Source organism: Ceratina calcarata, unplaced genomic scaffold (assembly GCF_001652005.2).
Source record: "Ceratina calcarata isolate Rehan_Ccalc_2016 unplaced genomic scaffold, ASM165200v1 scaffold162, whole genome shotgun sequence".
NCBI classification, from domain to species: domain Eukaryota; kingdom Metazoa; phylum Arthropoda; class Insecta; order Hymenoptera; family Apidae; genus Ceratina; species Ceratina calcarata.
The window spans coordinates 199,574-215,510 of NW_017137498.1; the positions used below are offsets into that span (position 1 = coordinate 199,574).

Sequence of the window (15,937 nt, forward strand, 5' to 3'; positions counted from 1 at the left end):
ATTTTAAATAATTTAATATATAATATTAAATAATAATTTTAAATTTAATAAATAAGTACATAATTCCTATGTATTTCTATTCGAGCCTCAGGAGTTTGAGTCAGCCAGTTCTTAATATTAATAAACAATTCCAATCAATCTTTCGATTAAAGAACGTTTCTTTATTCAGCACTTCGTAAGAATTACAAGAGTAGTTCTCTTTTTACTTCGAGGAACTAGTGTTCCGCACGTGCAATTTAAGTTTTCAGTCGGAGGCTTTTAGCAACCGTCGACTAATCAAGGAGAGCCGTGGCTATGGACTTTGACAGTCGCTAGTATTGTTAGCCCATGCAGAACGTTAACTACCAGAGGCTTGTAACGATCGGCACAGACCGGGCATTATCGTTTAGCCGCGGATTTTCGCTCGTCCGCATTTTCTTTCCTCGCCTCGATTCGGTTAGCACGGAGAATTCTTTTAGTTTTTCTTTTTTTATTCTGTTCTCCTCGTTGCATCGCTGGATCGTTCTGCCAGCGGTTTGCGCAGCGCGCTTGTTCTCACCTTGACTGAGAATAGGCAGTTGTTCTCGGAAAAACAACGGGATGAAACGATCGCTTGGTGATCGTTCGCCAGTATGATGCTGGAATACTGAACATTTTGCAAATACCAAGGGCGATCTGGTCTGTTCGATTTATTGCCGGAGCATAATTCAGCAGTCAGTCTGACGTTTCGTGATTGACTGAGTTTCAGGTGATCTGCCTCGCGAAATCGTTCGGATCCGTAAAAGCAGATATTCATGAGCTACTTCGGAGCAATCGATGAGAATATATGCTTGTTTTGTATCAGCTTTTTGTGACCCCGTGTTTCCTAAATGACGAAAATCTCTTTGTTTCGAAACGATATTATTCATAAATTTCTTTTAATTGGAATCTTCATAAAATTTATTTTACTAGTCGAATTTCTCATGAACGATTTTCATCTCGTGGCAGATATTCCAGGCATTGAATCAGTCAAATGAAACATCCAATCACCCATTACCGATCGCAGTAGGAATTACTAAATGAACTTCTGAGCACCTGTTGGTGATAAAACAGTACCTGACAGGGTAGTCACTCGTCACGAGACAGATATGAACGTACACACGTGTATAAATGTTCGCGTAGAAAACAATTTTTCTAAGCAGAACCAAAACCATGGATTAAAAATAAATAGTAAAATATGAATTCTATAATAGTGGATTTTTTTATCAATCAATATCACATCTCAATATTATCAATATTTTTTATCATCTGAAATCAATGTTCAAGTGTTTGTATTTATTTATTATTTTAGTCAAAACAAAGTCAGGATCGTCCAATCTAGGCGTAAAACACTCTAGTGGCAAAATGTTGAATACCAAGTAGCAAGAACTCGTATCTCAGTCCCATAGCAAACAGTAGAACCAGATCTAAAGTCAGAATACCGTAACGCGAACACCGGGGCAATTCCACCATGAAATTCACGACGGTACATACTTCCAGTGCTGAAATTCTCCATGAAATCGAATCGATTCATCGATCGCAATAATGTAAGCGCACGTACGCACACACAATTGCGCCTTACGACGCTCCGCGGAATCGAGGAATTCTTGTTGCGAGAGAAAGAGAATAGTCGTCTATGGAACGATCGATCGTGATCGTAAATCAGATGGAGACAGCGTTACGGGTTACCAGGATCTGCGAATCCGTTCAAGCCTCGCGATCGGCATAAGTGTCGCGCAAAACGAGGTCGGATCCAGTCGACTTGATAAGCTATCGCGAAGAACGGTACGAGAAACTGAGGAGACAATTTACGGATTACGACGAGAGCTGTGAATCAATGGAATCTCGAACTCGAATGCCAAGCCAAGTGAAACCATGTCAAATGGCTTTGTACAGAATTTAGGAGTCGTCTTTATCCGGAATCAGTAATTCTTGTTTGAACGTGCAAAAAATCTCGTTAAATTAACATTTCTATAACTGATAAATGTTTCTTTTGTTGATTGAAAATTCTCTACATGGTACAATGCGTTCAATTTAAAGGAAAACCGCACTTGGATAAATATATAATGTACTGTCCACCTTTAAAATTGAAGACCTTGCTCTATTTGTTGTACATATAGAGAATGCAATTTCCTATAAATTTGGCCATTATTTTTTAAGTGGAGCTTTATCTGCTAAGAACGAATATTCAATTTAACGGCAACGCTTTATCTACGCGCGTAGTACTCCAGTATTTACTTTGCTGTTATTTTCATTTTCCTTATCAATTATCGCCGTTTATCGCTCACGAGCGAGGATACTTCGTGTTTGACTTATTGATATGTATTCTCAATAATCAATAGAGTCTCTGAACACAACTGCGTATACATGTATATACTACCTTGCCACATCTTCCAGGCGGCGAAATGTTTTCATTAAATAAAAAGAATAAGAAAAGAGAATTGACACTTACCAGTAGTTGTAGCGTGATCGTCCATGTTTGTTCGCATCTCAGTTGAAATTTCTTCTTCGACCTTTCCAATTCGGTTTATCCAATTCAAGTCGTGGCTGCGCAAATGGGGATAAGCTGGATTCGATGACTTTTTTGTTTGATCGCGACAGTGTCCTCGAGAATAAATTATCACCCTAGACAATAGAGGCTTGGAACGAATGAAATACTTCCAAACAGTTCTGATGATAGTACATCAGACTTGAGTCGATAAGAAGACGCAGAATAGTACTTGGTGCTTGTTATCTAATTTATTTAATTAGTGAAAGACATTTAAAGCCCAAGAATTGACTTTAAAATTAAATGAATCCTTTATTATTATTTTAGGTGCTCGACATTTTTGTCTTTCAGATATAACTGAACGATTTTATTGGAATGAACTTTATGGTCGAAATTTTGTAATATACGTTTCTGATTTTGTTTAATAAGAATATCTACAGCTTCAATATTTAATTGTGATCTGTCTACAAATAATAACACTCTCGTTTTACTGTCACGATCAAACTAATTTTCCCAATCAACCTGAAACATATCTTTTTTCGAGTATAGTACGTCCCAAAGCGAATCGCTTCTCACGACCCGTACGAACGAAATCGGCTGCACGCAGCTCAATTACACGCGAGCCATAAAAGCGTTTCGCATCGACCTTCGTTCATTCTCGAAAAGGAAACCGCGTGCGTTTGCAACAATAATCATGTTACCCTGTAATCACCGAATTCCAGCTAAAAAAAAATTGCTTCCGAAAATTGTTACTTTCTGCACAATCTGTAACGAAAAGCGAAAGAGAGACAGAGGAGAGGATTTATTCTCAAATAAATATCAAGATCATCGTCGCTCAAGGGAAATATATTTTTTCCAACTTTCTTTCAAAAGAAACTTTAAGTATCTTGAATATTTTCAAACGCCGCGATCGGTCGAGATCTCCGATTAAAATGAAAATCCTGAGGCGTTCGTTCGTCGCGTCTCGCAGCGGACCCGCAGCATCCTTTGGTCCTTCGCCTCGAAGCACGGTCGGATGCGAGACCGCGGCATCTGCCAGGCTGCAGGATAATTATTTACGTCAGATAGGATCTCGACTGGGGTTCCGCGGCGGGAAACAAAAGAATCCAACGTAGGAGAGGATAGAAGAGAAGAAGAGAAACGGGGAACGAGTGAATTTCGAGGACGCGGAGTATCGCGCTGCGTTTCCCGTTTCCCCGTGGACGACAGCCGACCACGACCACGACGAGAACCGACGGGCTCGCCGAACGGTTCAGGCCCAAGCATCCTGAGAACCTAGCAGCCCACTTCGGCGAACACGCTTTTTTACCCCGATACGGTTTACAGATATGAGGCAATGGTCACCCCAGAGAATCCTCTCCTCTCTCCTACGACTCGAAACCCGAACTCGAACCCGACTTTTATGGCTCGTGCTCATCGTCCTTCGTAAATAATTCGTCTAAGCAAAGGGTATTAATGAGTGAAATATATTTAGTCTCGTACTTCGGACACGCTGACGCGTATATTTATGCGTATGGAACTCGCTTGCGCAATATTATGCTATATACCATAGTTAATGAAATATTAGCCTGGGAATTCAGCACAGCTACACTCCTAGTGGGAGGAATGCTCTCGCAATTAACGGAGAATTATTCATTAAACAGTCCGACATAGCGGACGCGTGCTTTTGTATTTTGTGCCGTACGTACGTAAAATCCGTTACATACATAGGTAAGTGGTCGGCATCGTGGATGGGTTGTAAAACCGTCCAGAATGCCAACTCTCGGATAAATACCTCGTAGCCACCAGACGTTGTAAACAATGTTGCTACAAACGAGCCTGATAATTGAAGCGGCTCTTCCTCGCATGCTCGCGGTGCACGCTTGTAGGTATTGGTCGAACGTATCGTAACTCCTTCATGAAGCTGCGAGGCGTTCCGACGTTCCAACGTGCTTACGAATATTGACTAGACCTCTTTGTACGCAGTTTATTCGCAAATTATTCTATCGTGTCATCGAAACAGTCGTTTGGAACATACTTATTCATTGTAAGGCTCGACCAGTCAGATTAAAACTACTATTTTTGACAAACTATGACTGCCATTTTGTAACTAAAGAGATGTGAATGTCTACCAAATACAGAGAAGAAAGTAAAAGCACTCAAGTCTGAAGATAAAACGACTGAACTGTTGATAAACGACTACTTCCATATTTTTTTAAATATAGAACGATATGTAAATTTGCCTGTAAATCAGGTTTGCTTCTTGAAATCTGTTTTGGTCGCATCACGACTCATAGGTACAGTAAACGATGCACTTTTATTGGCCGTGGAATGCTAAACCTACCGCGGAAAGGGTGTCGACATGCAAAGTGAGAGTGACTCTTATTCCGGAATATCCAGTATTTCCAGTATCGTTAGTTGGCGCCGCTCGATCAATTATATATTCCAAACGCGACTCTGTACTTATATAAATCCTTTAATCGCTTAATTAACCTAATGACCCGAGTGTAACGGCTAGCAGAACGTTTCAAGTTGCGAAAATGTAATTTAAATAGTACCAGATTTTTTTTTCTAGACGGAGGATCAAGTCTTTTCAAAAATCGAAAACTGAACACTTCGTATTCGTTTTATTCTTTAATATTTTGATTAACATGCTAACGATCGTTGTACATTTGTAGGAAATTTAGATGCTAACTGTTTAGGTCGCGTATAAACTGTCCACCAGGCGCGAGGTGCATATATCGGACAGAAGTGGAGGCGTCGACAGGAGGACATTTTAAAGGAGGAAGCCTGGTCGAAAATACGAATCCGTGTCCAGGACAAAAGAGAGCGGCGGCGGCGGCGGCGGCTCGGTCGCTGATAGCAATGGGGAAGGTCCTGCGGCTCTCAGCGTGTGGCGTTGTATCCTCGGGTTGTAAAACAACTTGTAAAACGTGCGCCCGAGATGCGTTCTGTCAGCTTGGATCTAAACCTATCTACGGAGCGAATCAGTGAAAGAGTCGAAAAAGACGACGCGCCACGCCTGAAGCCACTAATCCAAATTATAACTCGAAACTTTATAGTAAATTGCGCGTTATAAATTATTATTTGTACAATTAAACGTCAGAATTCTTGCAAGTTTTAGAACAAGATACGAATCTCTGAATTTCAATGTGTCAAGTTTTTTTAGGCATTGTAATAAGAGTATTAATTGTTAAGATTCTTTGAGAAAGTTAGAATACTTTCCCATAATTAAAGAGTAGAGTAAGCAAGGAGGAGGATTATTCCGAGGTAAACATGCTAATACGCGCATACACACATGAGCACTTAGCTGTTCGCGTTGAACGTATCGATCAATCTTCGAGCGTGTAACCATCCTTCGGAGCCACGGACGTCGAATTAAAATTATACAAACTCATTTTTCAAACTCCCCGCCTGCGGGTAATCTCCCGTTCGAGACACGGTCCCGTTCTACTATACTTTGTGCGCAACCGCTACGAAATTGTTAAGAGAAAAATAAATTAAGTGCAGACGCATGTCGCGGGCGACGGTGGACAGTTTATCATTTGCATAAATGCAGGCCGCGACTTATTTTAGCGCGAACGTGTTCCGCAAACGGTGCATATAAATTGATTTACGGAGTCCCGGTATTTGAGAAAACGTTGATCCCTGCTGCCGTTAAATCGCGCGGCTAACAACCGACCGCGTTTATAAAGTCAACCTTTATGTTGATTTAGATAGCATTGTAACACCTTTAAAGTCTATTGATCGCGAATTCTACTTGTTCGCGATAAGAGAAATCTAGAATGCTTTGTCCGAGTGTATAAGAGAGTTGTAACGAGAATGGAAAATTAGACAGAATGAAAGTCATCTTAGAAGCAGCAAATCTTCGCCACTATAGAATATTATCTTTTACAATGTGCTTTATCTTCTTAGAAAACAGTATAAGTAATGAATAAGTATATTCATGAGAAATGAAAAATGCAAGTCTTGCATGGAAACAAAATATTCTACAAAGTATCATTACTCTGTGTCTATATCTACCTCTTAAGAAATTTCGAATAACCCTCAACCTAGGAAAACGAGAAATGCCAGTAACTAGTAGTACAGCTCAACGGAATAAGAGAAAACTGACACTCCTGCTGGATCCGCCATTCGGCCGACCGATTCGGTCAAGATAATTCGTTAAAATGGAATCGCGTCAATCTGAACCTGACACGTGTATTCCTCTGTTAATCTACCCGTCCGATCTAAGACCCCATTACCGCAGGCGCAGGCAAACGAACCATTCGCCCGCTCGCGGACTCGTTCCTCCGTAGCATTGTACTATACCACGAGGAGAGTACGTTCGTGCCGGGGCCCCGTGTTCCACGAAACGCGCGACGACGACCACCAGGCCCGTTTTGTTTTTAAGCGCCGAGTTTTCGGGCCCAGCTAACGAACAGCCGATGCTTATCTGTTTCGGAGCTTCGGTGCATTACCGTCCTTCCTTGAGGTCAGTCCAGGTCCGGTCGGGCTGAATGCGTGAACTTACCTGAAACAAAAAAGGAAACGAGGGGGTTAAATTTAGTCAACGAATAATCGTGAATACCTTTTGGTCTAATTTAATTGCTTGTTAGCAAGCTCGTTTCGGGCGATCAGTGCTCAAATATAAGAGATAACCAGAAGAAGCGGCTGTGGTGTCTTAGGAAGAAGGAAGTTTATTAGCACGTAAAAAACAAATTGAATCAGAATATGCGAGGAGTAAAAAATAATAAAGTTTGAGGTTTAATATTTGTTCTGTATTCGGTTGCAATGTCATTAAAAACTTGATCGACTAGAAAATTTTTGGAAATTCTGTCTCATTAGAACATTGATCCCTTGAACTATATTTATCCTATATTGTACGATGTATGGATCTTCGATCAATAATTTATTTTCTCAGGTATCTCCCAGCAACATCAACTTTATGTTAAACATTCATTCATCTGTCTCCTAACTTTGGTTATATTAACTCCTGTCCCCACCCACTGCGACGAAGAAACACCCCCCTCAAATTAGCGAAATAATTTATTGCATTTTCTCTGTCCTCTGTTCTCTTGCCACCTACACTGTCCCTCTCCCAGTCGTGCAAACTCCCTCGCTACTTGCATAGCTCACAGAGAAATTCCTACAATACTGGTACTTGCTAAAGTTTAGACCAAGAGTGTGAACGACACCGTTTATTCACACATCCGTCGAAATCATAAATTCTATTCACGATCGTGGATTAATCGTGCAATAAACGTTGATCGATGTAATGCATTCATGCACGCTTAATGATTTAATATTATCGACAAAAATAATATCGTAACAGTTAAATAATTGCCTTAACGTTGATATTCCGTGTACTGGCTATAAAATTTAAGATGGCAGGCGGTAATAAATCTTTACTGCTAAGTATACGGAGTGCAAATCCCGTCCGACAACCTCTTTCCTGGCTGCAATATTTTATTCAAATTTTAAGTTATTACATACAAGAAAATATATGTACGTTGCATTTCCCGACACTCACATCTATATTGTTGTTCCACAATGTTATAATATAAACAAATAATTTCAGTCTTCACATAACAATCTGTTTGGATTATCGTTTGTGGTACAAGCAAAAATAAATTACGCCTATTCAGTATGAAATCTTTTTTATGTTGTTGAACCGGATTTTGACAAAGACTAAGCCGACGTAGAAAATTACGAACATAAATAAATTAAACGAACCTCCGCAAGCAAATTCCGTGAGGATTAAAACCCGAAAATTCTCGATCGTTAACGTTCGCGTATAACGAAAATCTTTTTAACGACGCGATTATAGATTATACGCGACCGAAAAAGAATCCAAGGACTCCCGAGGCAGCGAGTTCTAGCGGAGGGCGCAGAGCTTGACTCGCGATTGCAGTCTCGGTCTCATCCTTGAACCTAAGGATCGTATTCCTAAGTGTTTAAGACGGGTTTAGAAGGCGCTACAAGGCTGAACGTTAACGGTAACCGATGAACATAAGGACCTCTTCGGGAAGAAGGATTTTATCGAAGAACGGCTGCAGCCAAACGAATAAAACACTTCGATCCGGCTTATTTCGGTTAGTGTCTCCTTCCATGTCCTTGCTATCTCCTTTTGCTAATGGATCCTGGCCGCAAACTCTGCTGCTACATCCTCCATCCGCCACTGTCTCGTGCCCATAGACAAGTACAAATGGTCGCAGGTATCACGAGTCCAAAATAGAACAGTCGCATGATATGAGACGTGCTTTTAGCGTATTATAATTTAAACATGAAGAATCCCGTCTTCTTATCTTTAGTACAATATAATTGTAACATATTGAAAGTAATCAGATTCATTTTCACTAGACGATAAATTATTACGATATTAAAGTACCATGAAAATGATTCAGTAACAACAGAGAGCTTTATGTAGTTTTCATATTTCACTTTCTTCAGAATGAAGAAATTATGAGTAAATAATGAAGCAAATAAGCAGATCATTATGCTTATAATATCACTTGCTGTCATTGATCAATTTAATTGGCTTGATAATTTTTTCGAAATGGAAGATTAACATTATAAATCGCTTACGCAGATGCTTTCAGGAATGCGTCCATGTCCCATCGAACGGTAAGTACCGGTAGTACCGCACGATAACGAGATTAGCGAGTGAAAGGAATTAGATGCCCGCAACGAGGTCATATCGCCAGGATAACTAAATAAGAAATTCGTGATCGAGGACTGATGAAAAAATTTCTCAAATAGAATGTATTACACAAGATGATTGCTTGAAGCATTTAACACTCAAATATAAGAGAGGAATATCGAACTATAACAGTGATGAGAAATTTCAGTGTTATTGCCTATATGGAGATGTTTCATACTTTCATTAGCAGTGGAACGCAGAACGCCTTTTAATTTATACGATCTGAATATAATTTCACTGCAAATGAATCCAATCCTTTGCTATATGTACATACATATGGAAATGCATAATATGATCTAAATATTGCGCTCTGTTAAGGTGGTTCAATAGGAACTATCTAAACAGAACGAAGATCGAACAGTTTTTCCAACTTTTGAAAAAATATAGAATCACTGTGACATAACTCAATCGTCCAAAACCATACAAAATTATGAAAAATCATTCACAGAAAAGTTATTTAATTTCAATTAAAAGTCTAACAATAATAGACGGATTACGTTGCGAATCCTATACACGTTTACTAACTATCGATCGGAAGGCTAACTATCAGAGTCCGCGGGGAAGAGAGGGAGCAAGAGAAATATAGCTTTTGTCGAAGCTATCGAAAACGTGTGGAGAACAACCATTAATCCTGGTGAACACTCACTACCTATCTCCTGTCGTTCTCGTAAAAAACATCGCTCTTCTTTCCCTCCTCCGGTCTCGCGTATCCTTCGCCATTCCCGTTCTCTCCTTTGTCCTGCTACTTTTCCCCAGCAAAGTGCATCGGGTCTCGGAGATCGAGACGCGGAGTTATAATTGCCTACTCGCCGAGTCCAACATTCCACGTGCGTTAAAATTATCGCGGTTGAATCGCTGTGCCGCGTACGCCATAATGTTCCTTCTTCTGAACTCTCCCTCGTTCTCTTCTTCTTCCTCTCGCTCTTCTTTTCCTTCTTTCTTTTGCCCTTCGACTGTTTTTCTTGGTTTTCTTTTCGAATCCGCGCTCCATGCACCGACGAAAAGAAGCCGGCAATATCGGGAAGGATCTGCTGAACTGATTATCATGCGTTATTTCACGAAAGTCTCGGCATATCGGATAATTCTCGTGTTATTTCTCGCGTTACGTTGTCGAGTTCGTGATGTAAGGTGTGCGGCATCGATAAGAAGAGTGCCTACTTAATTTCAGAGATACCGGGCGAACTTACGATGCGCCATCCTTTTTCAACGGGTCACCGGTTGACATAATTCAGGATATAAACGTTGCTCTGCAACGGGACGTTTCTCGATTACTCGCGTGCATGGAAAGGTAACGAGTTTCGAGATTACTTTTCAAAATTTAATACCGAAACCGGCTGTATAATACACTTATTCATGGTCATTTCATCTCTGTTTCTTTCTTTTCATTTTCATGTACTTTTATTTATACACTTCTTGTTGCAAGTTGATTGCAGATTCTAAGATATCCTCTTTCGATTGCGCAAATTTTAATTGCCATAACGATACGTACTTCTCAGCAATTTCAACGAGATCAAATAAAACAGTAACGATTTTCTGAACATAAAAACGTTACTTCTGATATTCTCATATCTCATACTGATTGCAGCCAATTGGAGTATCATGCGAATCGAGCATCCATGACGAGGAACGCAGGTCGACGAAAGGCCAGGCGGATTCGAGTTTAATTAGAATAATTAACGAAGCTGCTCGATGATTACTCCTCGTTCGTTACCCTCGGCGGTTGATCGTCACAGTACGGCTGTACGTATTCCATGAACGTGTATCAGCGCGGCTCGTCCTTGCTGGAATTCGTTTGCGAAAAATCGCCTTAAGGTTTCTTCGGCCGATTTGGACACGGCGGATAAATAAATGCGGCAAGAAAAAAGGACGTGAAAAAGAATGGAAAGAGGATCGGTGTCGAGCAACAAGCAGTGCCGCATTCTGGCGTCGTGTCGCATGCAAATATCCTCGGAGAACTGTCCGTTCCAGGTGGCACGCACGCCGATTGCCCTTTCCTGTCCGTTTCAGCTCGTTTCGTCCTTCCTAATAGTTTGCGGCGCGTCTCGAAAGGACAGTCGAGTTAAAATATTAACATCGACCTCTCCGAATGACGGAAATTAGCGACCGCGTTCCCTTGATCGCTGCCTTTCGAGAGAGTTTACGGCGTATGGGAGTTCAACAGAAAAGGTTATACAGATCTTTAGTAGAGATTGTATAATTAGACCTGAATGTTAAAATATTCTCTGGCTGAATTGTTTTATTGTACCGTTTACCTCTATTGCTCACTAATGTATAGTAATTATTATAAATATTTATTTGTATCACGTATGATGTTGTTTCAACTTAAAAAGAAAAGAAAAATCGTGCAAGTGAAATTTTGTTCCCGACTGATCCGAATGCATAGGGCGATATTGTTTTTACGATGTACAGCCCACGCCATCAAATGAAAATTTAAACCCCGTGTGCCGCATGCATAAGCGCAGTCCAGCCCGAACGACCCCGAATCATTTACGTAAATATCCGATTTATACGCGGATTCCCCCTTCTGACAAACACCAGATTCGAATCGATCACATGCAAATCGCCTTATTCTGTTCTCTTCCTGCATTTAGAATTTTCCATAAAAAAAACGTTCGACTTTGACGTAATGCATTAACGATGATTAATTCATTACGATCAATACTGATGAAAAAACGCAAAAGCATGTTATATTGTTCAATCGTAGAGAGGAATATTGTTAATTGCAATGCGCTCCTTCGAATGTTATAAGGCGCGAGTCACTGCGAATAAATAAAGTGTGAAAATATGAAAGCGCGAGCGATTCGAATGGGATCCTTGGCGCGAAGTTCGATCGCGATAACGAGTCCTATCGTTAATAATTCTCCGAACCATGTATCAGCCAGATACGATATCGCGTGACTCAGCCATTGTTGTCCTGAAAAGCTTCGGATAGTCCTGACCTGCCATCACCGGCCACTGCTTTCGACCTTCGAGCATCGACGACGCAGCGCCGAGGTGAACTGCATCCACCGCGCGAAAGGGAACTTTTTAAAAGCAGTGCGCCCCGTGATTAGTGCTTTTGTCGGTGTTCCTTTAAAAGCGATGCAATTGATCCCACGGCTAGATAACAACGCATTGTCGAATCGATGACTCGACCGAATTCGTTAATGAATGTATACTCCGCGGTTCTCAATTAAAATTCTTTCCTAACTCCATTAAGAATCCTCGCCCCGAGATATTCAACGCTGTATAAGAATAGGGACAAAGAACGAGTAATGGATGACTGGGCCAATAAGAACGTGGAATTTATTCAGGCTCAGATACTAAATTATTGCATATTGCGTTAAACATTAAGAACGTGCTGTTTCTCGACGCTGATTGCGAACTGTCCTAAGCGAAACGCATTTGCCGACTCCGAATCCATTGACAGGCAACATTCCTAACGTTGCCTCATTGCCCCAGGGTTTCACGTGCGCCAAACCACCAGTTTTCCAAGAGTATACGGGGGAAAAATGCATAAATTACTAAGTAGTCTCTCGGCTGTATTCGTACGTGCATTATACGAAACGAGCGTGTTGCACGGCTTAAGCCGTATCTACACTACGTTAACAGAACGTTGTTATATAATTCAAATTTTATTATGTAAAGTGCTTCTATAAAATGGTTTATGAATCTGTTATAGCATAATCTGCTATATGTACAACAGAAAAGATGTCATATTACATACTACTTCTTGCATTTTCAACGAGTTATACAACTTTGATATATAATATAATTTATTATATGAATTGTGTAAACGTAGCTTTAGTAGCCAGCAATCGATATTGTGAATGTCTCAGTATATTGAACAACTGTTTTTGTCTTGTGAATGATGTCGACAGTAATTGTACTTTCAACCACTGTATCATACATATAAATATTTTATTTCATTATAAAAGTAAAATAATTTTATTCTTTCTTTTATTCTTTCATGATAGAACCCTAATCAACAATTTTAACATTTTATTTTGAAACTATTAAATTCATTTGCATTTGTCTAACACTACGTGATTTGTTGTACGCCGAATCTGCGGAATAGATCATATGCAAATGGAAACCTCTGGCGGTGCAATTTACCGCGCTCAATCTCTGGCTTAACGTCATCAAACGATAATACGACCACACGCGCGAGGTTAGACCTGCGTTTACGTACATACGAATCCGCATGAGAAACATCGCAGTAGCCAGGATTTCTCGTGGTCCGCGACGCTTAACAATGGTCGTGGATCACCCGGTATAGCAGCTGTGCGCGGCTCGCGGAGCACCCCGGACAGCCTTGGGCCCGCGGTTATGATGTTCTTGTTATTAATTTGTTTTGCACGCTGCCCGCAACACATCGTGCGGAAACCAGTTTCTCAAGACGTATAGGATTACCGGCGCGGTACAACCTGAAGAACCCACCGACAGCTTTCGGACGAGTAACGCTACGGTGCGGCATGGACACGACGAAAGCTCCATTGTCCGTAGGTACACCACCGTTCATAAGTTCCAGGACATACTGTAGTATCACGACTATAAAGCATATAATTGGAGATTTTATAAGAGTGTAAATGAATAAATTAATATTTGTGACATTTTAATGAATTAGAGATGAAATTTTGATTTACAGTTCCTATTTCCTATCCTTTAATATGGCGTTTACAAATCTAGTGTATTATGTATAATCTTCTAAATTTTTCACAAGAAATTTCAATATAAAAAGTAGCAAATTTTAAAAGATGCTCATGTTCCATTGAAATTAATCGTTTATGTTAATTTATTTGAAGTAAAATTTTATTGATACTTTTTAAACTGATTTATTCTATGATTTTGTTATAAAAGTACCACTGGATGATGACTTAGTATAGCCTTCTAGCTGAGATAGTTTCTGATGATTATTGATTTGGAATGTCCGTCAGGTTTTTTGCTAACCAATATTAGCACTTGGAAACGTCCTATGACTTATGAACCGAAGTGTATGTATTCTTGCGACTGCCTCACGTTAAGTTAGCGGCGCTTATCCCTGGCTGATCTCGAAACCAGTTTCGGATTTTCAAGCGGCGGATTTTCGTACGGCAACTTCTTCCCTCCGGGAGTAACCGGCCCAATAAAAACAGGTTGCTTATGAATTATAGAAACATTAGCATTCTCCTCTTTAGCGTGATAAACATCCAAACCGAACCTGCGGTCAGAAACGCGGTGCGTGTTAATTCGACAAACGAGAGAGGACTTGTTCGGCGTCGTCGAGTTCCGCGTGCATGTCAACGAATAATGGCAGCGAATTGAACGCTTCTCAACGCGATATTCATACGACGTAACCAGAACCAATCAATGAATTGGAGGTTCTAAAGAAGTCGGACGGATACCAACTTTTAACGTCGGTTTCAATATGTGACGAGTACATGCGACGTTTTGACACGATTCTATTTAAAACGTAATATAGAACATCGGTGCGGAGAGAGCGAGAACCTGTCTCTAAAATCTAAAAGAAATAGCTGTCAGCTTTGTCAGTCGCTACTACCGTTATCTCTCCGGTCTACCTGTTCTTACCTAGATGTACACACAATGCGGCGTCGTAGGAAGGCGGAAGAGAAGAAAGAAACGAAAGGAAATTATTTAGACTTAAGTTAATGCGGGAGACAACGTAAGATGCTGGACGGTCTGTCAGGTTCAAGTTCTCATGCAACAACCGCGTGCATCGATTTCTTTCGACGAAGAAGGTAGAAACTCGGTGTTCATTATATTATGTAAAATGCATAACGAATTTAATTATGCCGCTTCACGCCACGGACGGAATGCGAGAAGGGTGAATAATATTTCGTAACAAAAGACAATTGACATGCTTTATCCAGTACTTATAAATTCCTCGAGGAAAAAAGTTTTCCACGCAGACTAATTATGAAACAAACGTAATAGCATTTCGCATATTAGAAACTACGGTTTCCACTGTGAGGTGTTAAGTTTTTCAGTTGTGAAACATTCCATTTACATTCCTAACTGAACGCAAATTTCGACCCAATTGCGATGACAAAAACTCATTGTCAGCCATTTTACGTCCCCGTAATATAACAGTACCGGAGAAACGAATAGACAAAACGGTACCAGTTCGTTCCGAGCCGAGTTACCGAGCGAACAATTGAACTTTCGCGGCAAGAACTCGCGTCTGGCCGAGTACCAGGACTTGCGTCAAAGAATGCGTTCACCTGGAGGTCACTGATCGGCCGAATCGGGGGCCCCGATCTTCTAGCCGAGGACCAAGGAGAGAGGCGAATCCTCTACGAGAGGCGATTATAAGGAGCAGCGCGCGCGCCCCGCCTGATCGCAAAAACCTTAAAAGGTTTAAAGACTACAAATTCAGGCCGTGATACACGAGGGAGCCTTGAGCCATTATTTATGAATTTGGTGCGCCGAAAAAGGCCGCCCGGAGCTGATCTCCGGACCCGGGAACGAGCGGCCGGGCTCAGATACGGGACTTGGGAGAGGCGCTCTACGGATTTCAAATCGATCCGCAAACCGGATAAAATATTTTATGGAGAACGTGCTTTAATGGCCCTTACGACGGAGGGGCCTCCGCGATCGCATTGATTTGTGCTTACGGAGAACCGCCAGACCTTATCGATTATCCCCTTGTGTCCCTCGTCAGCCGTTTCGTTTCGAGCGAGGCTGCGCTATCGCGAGGACCTTCACTCCGCCGAAACTGCAAGAATTTAAGCATTTAGGGATTTCGTCCACCACAGAAAATACAAACTGTGATATTATCTTTCGTAAACAGATAAAAATACTCATCGTTTATT

At 40.9% G+C, this 15,937-nt stretch overlaps 1 protein-coding gene across 2 annotated transcripts in view; it reads right to left on the reverse strand.

Moving 5' to 3' along the window:
• The window catches only part of Egfr (epidermal growth factor receptor), a 145,638-nt gene that overhangs the window by 84,511 nt on the left and 45,190 nt on the right, over window positions 1-15,937 (reverse strand). Inside the window, exon 1 of one of the 2 annotated variants that reach the window (XM_026819765.1) lies at window positions 2,450-2,544. The exons of the other annotated variant lie outside the window; for it this stretch is intronic. The gene's annotated coding sequence lies outside the window, so the exon portion shown is untranslated. Of the gene's footprint in view, window positions 1-2,449; window positions 2,545-15,937 lie in introns of those variants that run through there. 2 annotated transcript variants of the gene reach the window in all.